Consider the following 15,264-nt stretch of genomic DNA (forward strand, 5'->3'; position numbering starts at 1 on the left):
AAGGAAACTGTTCTCTCTCCACCTGTGGATGTATTCAACATTTTTGGAGATGAACATAATGTTATAAAATGCCAGACCACCTCGTGAGCCACTTTGTATCCCTAACCTTTAGACTGTATGATTTATGATTTTACGACACAGACCAGTAATAAAACTTTCATGTTTTACAATTGTGTGGTGGCCCTATTAATGAATTATCAATGCATCGCACATTGTCTGTCGTAAATCAAAATGTTTCTTTAGTTTCAGTTTTCAATTTGATAAGTTAAAATGCCTCTTATTTGAGACGACATTACAAGAGCTGTCATGTTTGTTGAAGATGGATGAATCATTCTTTATGCGGTTAGTGCTATCGTAGAAGCATTCTATGTATCCTACAGTGATTCTGTGAACTGAGAACCAACCTCAGACAACCAGAATCAGGCCGTGGTAGATCTACATCAACCAAGGAGGACAGGTTTCTGATTCTCTGTATCTTGCGATATCTCCACACGACTGCGGTCCAGGCCAGAAAGCATCTCGAAACAGTGAGGAACATCACTGTGAGGAGAGAAATGGTACACGAAGACTCCAGGAAGCCAATTTGGCCTCAAAGAGACTGTAATTTCACCATCACTCACCTCCAGCATAGGGCAGTGTGATTACAGTGCATGCGCCAACACCAGAATTGGACTGTGGACTAGTGGTCAATGGTGCCGTTCACGGGTGAATCGCGATTTTGCTTTCGGTTATCTGATGTTAGAGAAAGAGAGAGTGGGGAGCAATATTCGCCTTGCAACTTTCCCGAAAGAACGCTGTTTGGATGGTTCTGTCATGGTTTGAGCGATATCAGTTTTTGAACTCAAGCAAAACTTGTTTTCGTCGATGGAGGCGCACCAATATATAGTGGAGGTGTTAGCGGACCGTGTAATTCCCTTTGCATAACCATCCCCCTCCATGCTGCTCACTGCCTTCGTGACATTGGGATGCAGCCGGACTTAAATCCTATTGAACATCTGTGCATATGTAGGAGAAGTGGAATCTCAGGATCTGGTGGTTAGCATGGAGGACACTAGGAGTGATAACACAATACGCACACAGTAACAGTTACAGTGGCTTAATCATTTGTTAATGTAAGCCACAAAATGGATTACTTGAAATTTTGTGTAAATTACAAACTTTAGAACTTAAAATAAACTGCAAACAAAAAGCATTTTGATGACAGGATGAAGTGCACAGGTTACATGTTTTTTTCATTTTACAATATGCCTTAGTCAGAATGAAGAAAAAATAACCTAAAGCATAAGCTATAAAATGATTATAGTTCTTTAAAATCTTAGGTGATCCACTTTTTTGCTGGCCAGCGTAACTAAAAATTGGAAAGAACTGATCAGTGTAGGTAACCTAAAAGTAACTGTTTAACACGCAAAATAAAGAGGTAGAACACTTAAAAATGAACGCAAAACGTACATTTCACTTCACTTAGTATATGCAAGGCATACCAAAAGCCTAAACTAACCTGTCACAGATTTCCACACTACAGAACTTAGAAAAATGCATGTTGGAAATTTCAGTGTCCCGTGCTATAGAAATGCAGACTAATCTAATCTAATGCTTTTTTTTTTTTCAGGAACAGATTGTGGTTGATAAACCTTGGAAGGAAAGATTTAATGGATAAGAGTATTGACTATTTATATAATAATATAAAACTGTGCTCTAATCATTTCGAAGATGGGCAGTTAGGAACACTAATAGGAACAAGTTAGTGTGGAATGCTGTTCACACTATTCGATATTCCTAATCCGCCTCCTCCAGTAAAAAGAAAATTGAGCACCAGAAAGTATGAAGTATTGCGGAAAAAGTTACGTCAATCCTTTAATGGGGACTCTTTACTGCAAGATTGTGCGTCAGCTGAACTTGATGACTTTACCAGTGATCTCCCAAATAAAATGTGTGATGCTTCCACACAAACAGAGCTTTCTTTGAATGAAAATGACATTATGCTAGCTATGTTACGAGAAAAGTATGAATATAAATCATTAGAAGTTGCTTGGCTCCGGAAAAAATACAAGGAAGTCAAGAGAAATCGGTGTGTGCGTGCAGTTTCAAGAAAAGGTACAGAAAAATAGACAAAAATGCAGTGCTAGTGGATAGTTAATGTTAGATGTAAATGTATTACATTTCATTTATTGATAAGCAGTGTACCTTTGCGATAAGGAAGAAGTCAAAAGATGTACAAAATTATAAGTAGGCCTACATAGCCGCCTGTGTAGGTTAATACAGTTTGTAAGAATAAACAAGTCATGAGTTGAGTAGAAGGTATGAATATGAAGAAATTTTATGAGTTCTATTCTGAACCTTTTTTCAAAGCTTTAAGATAATTAGACAGTGCATTGAAGACCGTGATGAATGAACAGTGAACTCTTTGTTTATGTAACAGACTAACAGAGGACAGATGGAGATAGGATTTATTTCTTCCATTAAAATTAAAAATATATTGATTACTAAATACTAAAAATATCTTAGTTTGTAACATAAAACACCATCAGGGAAAGAGTAAAGTAAGGCCAATACCATATTTCTGTAGTTTAGAAAATAGGCTATTTTAAAGATATGATATGAAGGCCTTGATGATGTTACAAACATATTTGTAACCAATACAGTAGCCATATTGAATTAAATACAGTCTCCATTTTTGTAATAAATTTTATGAAATTCACATGATGTAAAATATAATTACCAACAAAACTTCCAAACGTTATATACCACAACATAACCGAAAAAGCCATACATCACAAAAAAAAATCCTGTTGTTTTCATAAATTTTCTTACGTCTTCCATCCCATTTGAGCTAGGTAGGCTGTCTCTCTTGCTTTGCTTAATGCATTATGCAATGAAGATGGTGGCAGCAGAGTGACCACCATATTGTCAGATGGAGATGCTAAAAATCGCAACATTTGGCTCAACTCAACATTTATGACGATACCAAATTATGAAAGGGGAGTGCATAAACCATGTCGCCAAGCGCATGGGCACAGGACTGAGAAATTTGATCAGAGAGTGGGAGGTAAATGCATAACACTTGGAAGAAGAAAGCTGAATGGAAAAACAATTTCAGCTCTCACTAATTACTATAGAGCTGCAAATTGTAAGTGGCATCCTTGATGTACAGGAATGCAACTCTATCTCAATGCATGTCAACTGACTAGAAACCAAGTCATGATCACTGTCCGATTCCTAACAGAAGCCAGGCTAAGGGAGAGGAGTCTCAGAGTCACACAAAATGAAACACCAGTTGAGCTCTGAAGTAGTGACAAAGTTTCTCTCTATATCAACATTTGGCATGTAATGAAATTCTAGCCAGGTGTACACAAAATACAGATGAATGTGTTCATTCAGTAATCTGGGCCACATGTCCAGAACAAATATTTGTTTCAAAGAAACGGATTGATTTTGCAGTGACAAATAGTGAGCTGACAGAGGTAGCCCAAATTGTATACAAGAGACATGACGAAAAGAGAAAATGTATAAGCAAATGGAGAAGCTCTGAAAAAAGAACGAGAATACAGAGAGCCATAAAACATGCAGAGGATGAAACATATGATCCTGGGCAGTTGTATGAGTTCACTTGCTGCAGGGTATTTTACAAATTGCCATTTTTCTCAGGATGACATTTTCACATCTTCAAAACACTCCAAAATGATTATTTTTCATCTGATTGCTGTGAAATTTTGCTTGCATATCACTAATAGGTGGTTAACAAACTGTAGTGGCATTTTTTTTGGATATTCACAATATGAACTGGTTAAGGAGCATTTATAACCCTGCAAAACTTAAAAAAAAGAAAATTAAATATCATTATTAATTTTAACAGTGTAATAACCCACTTCTACATATGTGGTGTAGTGTAGAACAGTCTTTACTTTTTAGTCACGTGGGTTGGACCCTCAGGTCTTGGCGAAGACAAACAGCAGTAACAAGAATCAGTAGTCAGTAGATAATGTTTTATTCTGGTATAAATGTTACAATTTTAAGTGGACTTGCCTGAAGCAAGATCCAGAGAGAAATCACACAGGGATACAATGTCCCGCCTCTTTTATAATATTGGGTCAGGATGTGATGCAACCTTTCGGCCCTTGAGGCTAATTACTTCTTTGAGAAATAAAATGTTTTCTCAAGGGGCGACAGTCTCTAGGGGAATTAGGTATGCTCAGGGTCGTGTGAAAGGCTATGCCACACATATGTACCGTGAAGCAAAATGGATATTCTGAGGGTTGCTTTAGCTGCATGCAAGAAGAGTCCATCTTACTTCCTAATTTTACATGATACATTATACTAGCTCAGTACATCAATTGACATGGTTAGACTTTACAAATACGTTCCTGTGCTGTTACCTTGCATTTACATATGGTACAGACACATTTCACCACACATATAAGAATGGCAAACCTGCACTCAGAAATCAAAAGTAAGGTTCAGTTTATTATTTAAAAAAGTTAAACATCCAAAATCAAATTTTTCAAATTTTGGGGCTCGTCAAATATGCACATTTAAAAAATACAAAATACTTAATAACTTCAGAACCAAACAACCAATCAGCTTCAAATTTTGCATGATACTTAGTTTTATAACATTGATTGATTGATTGATTGATTCATTCATTCATTCATTCATTTATTTTATTCCATAGATCTTACATGAGCAATGAAGCTTTAAGATGTGGAACATGTCAACATTTTACAATATTACAATTACAATTTTTACAAATTTTTATAGTTTTACAATTTAGTAATTTTCTACAATTTTTACAATTTTGTACAATTTTTTTTACATTTTGGCGAGATGTAGTGAGATGAGGTCCGAGGATTCGTCAAAATATTACCCGGCATTTGCCTTTTCGGTGGGGGAAACCTCGGAAAAACCCAACCAGGTAATCAAGTCAAAGGGGGTAATCAAATCAAAGGGGTTGATGCCAAGGACTCGCCATAGACCATCCGGCTTCAGTCCCACGGCTGGGGAAAACCTCCGAAGAAACCAAAGTCCAAAGGGGGATCCAACCCAAGCCCGAACGCAGCTCTGGATCAGCAGCCCAGCGAGTCTGCCGACTGAGCTACATCGATGGCTCTACTAAAAGTATACAATACATAGCCAATCAGATTATTAAATTTACAAACGCAAACGATCATTCATAAGTTGAGCTATATTATAATACAAAACAATTTAATTAAATTTAAGGCATAAACAATTCAACCAGTTGTGATATACAGAAATTGATAATACATTCATGCAAACTACTTCAAATTATAAACACAAACAATTTATCAGTAGAGCTATATAGATTACTATTCAATTTAAAGCATATACAATTCATCGGCCAAAACTATACAAATATATACAATACAAAGTAGCATACTTTCATTAAGCTATACAAGTAGATTCATTCAATTTATAATCATAAACAATTCATCAGTTGAGCTATACATGTTACCATTCAATTTACAGTAGGTCTGTATACAATTCATCAGTAGAGCTACACAGACTAGTAATCATTTTAAGAACATATACAATTCATCAGCCAAACTATACAAACATATACAATCAAATTAGTTCAATTTACAAACTTATTTTCGTTAAGCTATACAATTCATATGAAGTAGATTAATTCAATTTATAAGCTTAAACAATTCATCAGTTGACCTATGCAGTATACTATTCAATTTACAGTACATACAATTCATCAGTTATGCTAAACAAAAAATACAATACATAGTAAACAGATTAAGTCAATATAAAAACATATTTTAGTTGAGCTATATAAAATTGTACATGTCATTTAAGTAGAATAATTCAATTCATAAGCATAAACAATTCATCAATTGTGTAGAAGGTATGAGTATGTAGAAATTTGGTTAATTCTTTTCTGAACCTTTTCTCGTTGTTCTTCAAATCTTTAAGATAATTAGGCAGTGCATTGAAGACTGTTATACATGAATAGCGAACTCCTTTTTTAAAACAGCTTAGACTAACAGAGGGTAGATGAAGATCTGATTTATGTCTTGTATTAAAATGATGAATGTCTTGATTAGTACTGAATTTATCTTGGTTCTTAATATACAGCATCATTAGGGAAAGAATGTATTCACAAGGTAAAGTCAAGATTTCTAAGTTTCGGAAAATATTTTTACATGAGGTCCTTTTATGCACACCGGCCATTATTCTTATAGCTTTCTTTTGTAAAACAAAAACGTGTTTAGCTTCAGACGAGTTACCCCAGAATATTAATCCATATTTCATTACAGAGTGAAAATATGCAAAGTATGACATTTTAAGTAAGTTTATATCACCAATAGTAGATTAGGATCTTAATGCATAACAGGCAGAGCTCAATTTACGAGTAATACATTCTATATGCGTTTTCCAGTTCAAGTGATTATCCAATTCTAAACCAAGAAACTTTGTGCTTATAGATTCTTTGAGATGAATACTGTAGGAAACCTGAACACTATTGTGTGTACTAAATTTGACTGCACTGGTTTTATCAACATTAAGTGCTAGTTTATTTGCATGGAACCATTCATTCATTAGATTCAGCACTGTATTAGAAGTGTTTATAAAATGATCGTATTGTTTGCTTGAAATAATTACACTTGTATCATCTGCAAATAAAATTACATGTGCTAACTTATATAAAAATCATTCAGATCGGTTGAAAATTGTAAAAGTTAGAAAACTCGCTAGTGTTCTCTCTTAAAAGAAAATGTTTACACATAAAAGTAGAGTATTCACAGATGATCGCCCAATCGAATCTCAATTCGACTACATTTTGACATTCGACTACGACCATTCTGTTACAAGCTCGTTACTATTAGTCGAATTCGGCCACAGTTGGCAATGCTGGCAAGATGTCTTTCTTCACCTTCCTTGTTAGGACTCAGGACTGACAACTTAAGCCAAAAGCACACATGTTCATTTTCCATTTCTTTGAATTTGAATTCATTGGTGGAATGTTGGTAAGAAATGGTGGTAGCACTCACAGTGCTGGATAGTGATGAATCCCTCTCTTATATTATAGCCTTTTGATCTTTATGGACAGGGAAAGCTTAGTAAAGACAATTCGTTTTGGTTGCCAGTAGTTGAGTTTCCAAGATTTCCAAAAGTCTAACAGCCAGTTTAATTAAAAATAGAAGGAAAAAGGAAACCCGGACAATGCCGGGTGCTTTCAACTAGTCCTGTACAGGGTTTCCACAAAAGAACTCCAGGATATAAAAAGAATCACAATAGGAGAAATAAGTGAGATGAAAACATCCTATTTTTCACGCATGTTCAGTAACTCAAAATGTTTGATGTAGTGTAAATGGGTCGTTAGTTGGCTCACCTGGAGCATAAATTTACAGGCTTTTGTTTGTTTTTACATTTCATTGCTATCATTATTATCTGTGCATTTCGAGCTGGCTGTTCAAGGTCACATACAAGAGTACAAACCACGCACGAGTCACTGAACTGAAGCACTGGTAATCCCAGCTGTTCCAGTGACTTTAGTTGAGGAGAACGGTCCAGGATTGGGGTAAGCACACATCACAAATGCAGTCCATTGCTTGACCTTGAGCTGCCAGTTCGAAATGCACAGAAATGTCAGAATGGCAACGCCACAGCAGAAAGCACAGACTGTAATTTGCATGATTGAAACACGGTCAATTGTAACATTTCAACGAAATTTTCGTCGAGAAGATTGTGGTGATGCTCCAACTCAGCAGTCGTCAGCACAGAGCACCCTGGGGCTAGCATCTCTTACCCACGGAGAACACAGTGCACCAAGGTCTGCTAGCGGGTATGCTCTCTACCTCTTCCTGCTGGACGACGGAGCTTACCCTTTGCACATCTCAGCACTGCTCTAACTGGTAAGACTATTCATCAATGGTTAAAATGCACAGCGTTAAACTTATGGTTTCCTAACAGATGGCTTGGAAGAGGAGGGCTGATCCCATGGTCACCACAAAGTCCAGACATTATACATTATGTGGGGGTATGTTAAGAATGTTGTGTACTCTGACCTTCATCGTCTATGATCTACATGAAAGGATACTTGCAGGCCTAGCAAACATAACTCCCAACATGATGGCATGCACATGGGAAGTGATTGAATATTGTTTACACATATGCAGAGCTACGAATGGAGTGCATATTGAAATCTACTAAATGAAAACTTTTGCACGTTTGCTTTCATGTCATATATACATGTTAGTTGACCTTTTGTTCTTAGTGTAATAAATAGACATCGGATTTATATGCACTAAAAATATCTAAAATATGCATGCATTTATGCTGTCAAAATCTGTAAAATATGCTCCATTTCGAAAATATGTGTTAAACATGCACTAAAAATTTTAATTTCAGGCTTATGCATTTTGTTACTTATGATGTACATTCTTCCTTAGACACATTCTGGTTATTGTAATTTGATTTGCAGTATACAATGATTATTTTCTCCAAATGCTCGGGTAAGTTTATGACCTTTATCACAGAACTGAGAAGGACCATTCATGTCTACAAATGTTATTGAGCAAAATCTGAAAGCGCTTACTAGCTCTGGCGAAATTTCTTCTGGAAGCACAACATTTTCACATTGAAGATATTTATCCACAGAACTTAAAACTTTGTCAGGATTTCTCCCTAAAACAGCGCACAATTTATCACTTAATTTTTCAACATACTTTAAAGGAGCACTCTTGACGTTTACTCTAAACATCCTTGAGGACTGATAAAGATTCATGTAAAGACAAACCATATTTTTCAAGTTTTATGTGACTTCAGCTAAGTATAACTTTGAAATGTGCCTTAATTACAGCCAACTCCCTTTGCAAATATTCACTATTAAAATATTCTGTGAACGTTGAATTGACAAGGCTTCAGTTGGATTTAGCGCACCAACGAATTCTTTAACTGCATTGAAATTATCTGAATAGAGAGAGCAGCTTCAACCCACGTGAGTATTGGCTCTGCGGGTAATGGGAGGTCTGTAAATTTTTCTTTATAAGCATTAACTCTGGATGGGGCTCGCAAGCACTTCTGCTTTCAACTGTAATTAGGAATGTTATTCCCCAGTAACATCATGTTATTCTGTCAGTAGCACTCGGAGAGACTCCTCACAGCTGCCTCCACAGTAGAGACTTTATTATCTTGTCACTGATGTGTTTAAATATTAATTTTAAAATTAAAAAGAGTTTCCGAGATTTCTGGAAAGTCTTAACAACCAGTTTAATTAAAAATAGAAGCAAAAAGAAAGACCCGGTCAACCCTGATATTTTCAGGCAACGCCAGGCGCTTTCAGGTAGCACAACATAAAAATTGCATTATTTTGTTTTGTTAAAAAAATAAAATGAATTAGGAATACAATAATGATTACTTTCACATGTTAATAGAACCAAGTTTAAGAATACCGTAGTTAAATACATTTGAAACACGTTCCAGTTACAAAGAACACATCACAGCCATAATCAAATCACATGACACTTCCACATATGCAAAACACCTCATGAACGCCATCCACACCTACAGCAACATAGACACAGACATTGAAATTCTACATATCCAACCGAAAAAGCAGAAACTAAACACACTAGAACAATATCAAATATACAAGTACACAAAAACACACCCACAACAAATCCTCAACACACAACTGAATTTCAGAACACACACTGTTTGACTTCACATTGCACAACCCCCACTGGGGGTGAAGATACCTGAAACCACGAGGACCAATGCAGTTCTGAAGATGGCTTCCAAGCCAAAACTAGTCAACTAAGGTAATTCTTAAACTTACAAGGAGAAGTTATCAGAACAATGTCACAATTTTGCATGGGGATTTCTTTGGTGAAAATACACTAAAAATATAAAGACTCATGTCTCAGTGTTCTCTCCCATAGGTCTTAGATCTCCTGGAAAAAAAAAAGTACTGTATTAGAGCAAATTTTTAATATTCATATGTATTGGAAGTGCAATAATTTAACATCCTGCAGAAACTTGGATTCTTTTTAGTTGATAGAGAATAAAAAAATCAAGGGATATATGTTTCGGCATTTTCTTTCATGTGATCCAGATAAGCCCAAAATAATAGTCCCTTCTTGCGCGCATAGAGTCATTGCCAGTTATAGTTATACCACAATCTAGTACATACAGTCACGAAGCTCAATACATAGGGAATATGCATGCAATGACAGTAGAACTTTAGTTGCTAACCACTAGGATCACTACTATCACACAGATTATTGTTCCCAGTACTCTCAGTTGCTAACTGCTTGGAGCATTGTATTGCGACAAATGCAAAAATCATCTCAAGCTTCGTGACTATATGTATTAGACTGCGGTTATACTCACACGTAGCTACTGTCATACTGCAGACCAATTCATGAAGGCTATGCCGCATCTGTTCCGAGGCATAGCTGCCACAATACCATGATGAGTCAGAAGTAGACCTAATGCTTTACATTGTTCTTTCAAGGATTCTAATCAAAACATTTTTTGGAAAATGTATTATGTTGTCTTTCACGTGTTAAATTTAATACATAATACATTTCCCAAAGTGATATAGTGTTAAAAGTTGTGCAATCAAGATGTAGAAAACATTTTAAGAAACAGAGAAGCATGCTATACTAATTGAAGACTTGAAATAAAAAAGGCTCTAAGTGCCATAATAAGGAATTTTGAAATTGTGTGCAAAATGGGATCTTTATGCCAAGCCCAATAATGTATAAAAGACTTGAACTGCCACAATTGAAAATGTAGTACTAAATGCAATTGACAGATAGCATACGATTTAACTGCCGCTGCTGTTATGAAAGGCTCTATGTTGTGCGCGCGCTTCCTCCTCATAGGTAGATTAAATGGCGGAGGCGACAGATGTTTGTAACAGTCTGAGTGGAAAGAAACGACGAATTAAAGGAGAAGGTACTGCGGCTGCAATGAAAAAAAAAGCTGAAAAATGAAGCAAATGAATACATAAGTTCAAATAATAAACATGTTCCTGCAAAAGCTTGTCCAGCACAGGGGGCTAGTCTCATTACTGATCGCTAACCTACACCATACCTGGACAGACTGTTTATTCTTGTTCTTTTTGCATGAAAGCAGCAATAAGGTCTAACTAAATTAGGTTGGTTGTGACATCAGAAAAAACTGGTAGACCTAGTGAGGTATAGTGCACAGGGTTCTCCATCTTGCTTTCACAGTCGGTGTGCATGCAAGTGTAAATGCAGCTATGAACACAAGGTCGGGCTGTTTGAAGATTTTTATGACCTGGAAGATATTGAGAAGCGAGGGAGTTACTTGATGGGGCTGATGCAAGTATCACATGTTAAAAGAAGACGTCATGGTACCTACGATGACCCTTCACAGAGGAGGAGACAAGCAACTATTCATTACACTGTTCCAGATGGGCAAGGTGACTTAGTGCAAGTTTGCACAAGGAACATTTTCTGAAATATTTTCGTTAACTCGGAAGAAAATCCAGGTATTAACCGAGAAGAAGAAGAATTTGACTGAAAAGATACAGTACCTGACAAATTATGACCACAAACAGTTTTACAGAAGCATTACAGAATGAACTTTGACTTTATGAACAATTAACCATTTTTGTTTCATTCGTTTGTCCTCTTCACTATCTTTTTGCTGATTCTGAACTATGGAACTTAGAGCATTTCATTAAATTTCCACTTCCAGTACATTTTTCATACTATTACAATATTACGTTTGTAAGTTCCTTTGGACACTAGCTCCATACTATGCTTAAAACACATTAATACTGAAATTATGACCATTAATTACCTAGTGCACTTAAAACTCATTTTCCTCAAATTCATGATTATGGCACTTAGAGCCTTTTTATTTCAAGTCTTCAATTAATGAAAGGACTCACCTACTCCTGGTCCTTTGTAATGGTGCACTCACTACAGGACTGTGGATGAAAATAGTTACACTTCCTGCACCAGCACAGCTCATGAAGATTATCATCATTCCACAATCACACTTGCTTCTCTTAACGTCATTCAGAAGCACATGACTTTGATGTTCAAGACAAGCTTTCTGTCCGCTACTAACTTACTTGCATACCATACATACAGTAGCATGTCTTTAAAAATTGGAGCCGACAGGTGATATGTAAAAGGGAATGAATTTCTATTTCATCCTCCCGGCAAGAGATATTTTGACTCCTTTCTAATAGATATGTAAACTGTTTAATCTCCCTGTAAAAATACATGTGACATGACTGGCATAATGGTGTACATTTAGAGTAGTACATTTGGCAGGTTGTCTTCATTAATAAACTTTTCGTTGTACTGTTTGTCCACCCCATGAATCTAACATAAGAAGGAACTGTTTTTGTTTCACATATGACTGGAGGACTGTACCTATCCAAAAATTTCTCAAAAGGTGCAGAAATCAGTTTTCCTGAAATTGAACATGTAACAACCACATTTTTTAGTTCCTCCTGTAATTCATTAACCTTTGCGTTTACTCTAGACCAAATTTACCTCCAAGTTCCTGCATACACAATAACACTTCAGGTAAAACTTTTCCCAAAGATGTTATTGCATATTGTGCAGTATACTTTGTTCAGGTCGCCAACAGTAACAACAACTTGTTTTTCTTCTTTGATAGTTAAAGTTGTTTTAATGTTGACCTGATATGTGCATCCAGTCTGGTCGGTATTAATGACGTAATCAGGAAACAATCTGCTGACTGCAGTATTTCCTCTTCCGAATAAGTTTCTCGAGCAGAGACCAGATTTGTATTTTTCTCTGCCTATTTTATATCGTTTCTTAAAAGCAACAACTCAGCTGTAACTTGCTGTGAAGTCGAAAGAAGAACCCCAATATTGAAAGGCCACCGCTAAAGCCCACTCCTGCAGTCTCTTGATTGTCACTTGTTCATTCCTTCCACAAATCTGTCATACACCCACGTCCATCATCACCATTTTATTGTACCACGTACCTCCCATTTCAGTGTTTCTTTGCCACAATGCAGAAGTCTCTTGTGTCTTGACGGATGTTGCTGCAATGCATGCAGACTCCAATTCGAATGCTCGTGAGCCACTTTTATTTTTGTGTCCAATGGTATCCACTCGTATCTCGGGAGATTTCTAGACTTGGTATCACTCTCTTCTGTTGAGGTAGCACTACATGTTTCTGCATCATTTTCAGGATCAGCTTCATTGAAGATTAATTCTTCTGTATCTTCGAACTTGAAACTTTCTAGAGTGTTCATGAATAACTTTACGGCCTTGTCACCTGTCAAGACTGCAAATTTACTTCTGCACTGGAGAGGTCTTCAATCAGTCCCACCTCTAGAAGCCGATCTGGTAGTTAAAATAAATAACATAAAAAAATTCTGTGCTTCTAACGAATTAGTAGTCTTTCAAATTATGTTTTATTTAGTTAATTTTGTTGTTATTTTAATGAGTGTATTTCTACTATGAATGAAACTTGATTTCAAATTTTCATGAAACGAAAAACCATTATAATGATGGTGGTAATTTTAAAAAGTAGTGATACATAACGTCTTTACCTTGAAAATATAGCACCGCTCCTGTGAGAACAGCTTTATTGAGAGTTTCCACATTTATCGGAATGTCAGACGATGTGTTTGTGTCCATAAAATCAACAAATAATAATTATAATAAGTAAAAAACAATAGGCTTAATAATATCAATACAAAAAGTAATATAATGTATTGTAAACTCGGTTACAGAGATCGAAGACATCAGTCTGTGTTGCTGTATGAATATGCAACAGCAACTCAAGAACATCCGATAGTATTTCATACTTTATTTTTTACGTGCAAACTAGGCCCTATGGGAGAGAAAGCTGAGACGCTGGTTGTTTTATTTTTTGTGTATTTTCACCAAACAAATCCCCATAGAAAACTGTGACATCGATCTGACAACCTTTCCTTGTGCTATTAACACGTGAAAGTAATTATTATTGTATTCCTAAGTGATATAAGCCTAGTGTTAAAAGTTGTATAAAATGAATAAATGTACTAAAGGACAACATATTATAGCTGAAAGAAAAAATAATTGCATTTCATCAACATCCTCTTGGATTGCAGAATGGGCACTATTTTCGTTGAAATTAATGAATTTTCCAAATAATGTAAACTTCGAAAATTACAATGCAGTGTTAATTATCAACTTCTTCTTCTTCTTCTTCTTCTTCTTCTTCTTCTTCTTCTTCTTCTTCTTCTTCTTCTTCTTCTTCAGGCTCTACAACTATCAGGTGAAAGTTTTGGCCTTCTCAACAACTTTCTTCCATTCCTTACGGCTTCCAACTATCTTTGTCCAGTTTTCCACCTTCATCAATTTCAAATCATTCAGGACATCATCCTCCCATCAATTTTGTGGTCTACCCTGCTTTCTGTTAACTATTGGTTTCCATTTGTATATTTGTTTGACCACTCTATTATTCTCCATTCTATTTACGAGGGGGATCCAGGAAATAACGACCGTTCGCGCATACCCGCCGCGCAGCTGACTCCCCTTCCTTGTTTGAAGGTCAACTGGGTTTCTTAACATGTGTTCTCATAATGTTGTGAGATCTGGTTGCAACAAGTCGCCATTGTGCATTTTGTGTTACTTCAAAATGAACGACGCGATTGATAATCCCACCGACTGTGAGGTGAGGAGTGTGATTCGATTTTTGAATGCCCGACATTTGAAACCTGCAGAAATTTACCGGCAATTCAAAGAAGTGTATGGTGATACCGTAATGAATGAAAGAAATGTGAGAAAATGGTGCGAAATGTTCAACAATGGGCGAACAAATGTCCACGATGAAACTCGACCCGGACGCCCATCACTCATTATAGAAGACCTGAAGACTAAAGTGAACGACAGAATCTTGCAAGACAGGCGCACATCACTCGACGAATTGCATATTGCCTTTCCTGACATTTCTCGTTCTTTGCTTGGTGAAATTGTGTCGCAACATCTTGGCTACCACAAAATCTGTGCACGATGGGTTCCACGGCAACTGAGTTACCAACACAAAACTCAGAGAATGGCCTCAGCATTGACATTCTTGATGTGATATCACACAGATGGAGACGCCTTTTTTGATCAAATTGTGACTGGTGATGAGACCTGGGTGTCTCACAACACCTCAGAGACCAGAAGTAGTACACAGAAGAAGTACGAAAACAATGTGTTCGAATATCCGGGCCTACCATCATCACTCAGGCCTATTGCACACAACGAGGAGCTTCTGGTTTCTCTTCCTCCAGGACGGCAGTAGT

At 36.5% G+C, this 15,264-nt stretch overlaps 1 protein-coding gene across 3 annotated transcripts in view; it reads left to right on the top strand.

Moving 5' to 3' along the window:
* The window catches only part of LOC138693957 (uncharacterized), a 130,706-nt gene extending 128,008 nt beyond the window's left edge, over positions 1 to 2,698 (top strand). For all 3 annotated transcript variants that reach the window (XM_069817687.1, XM_069817688.1, XM_069817685.1), the window contains one exon: positions 1,610 to 2,698. The gene's annotated coding sequence lies outside the window, so the exon portion shown is untranslated. The remainder of the gene's footprint in view (positions 1 to 1,609) is intronic.
* The last annotated feature ends 12,566 nt before the right edge of the window (positions 2,699 to 15,264 follow it).

Source organism: Periplaneta americana, unplaced genomic scaffold, assembly GCF_040183065.1.
Source record: "Periplaneta americana isolate PAMFEO1 unplaced genomic scaffold, P.americana_PAMFEO1_priV1 scaffold_26, whole genome shotgun sequence".
NCBI lineage: Eukaryota > Metazoa > Arthropoda > Insecta > Blattodea > Blattidae > Periplaneta > Periplaneta americana.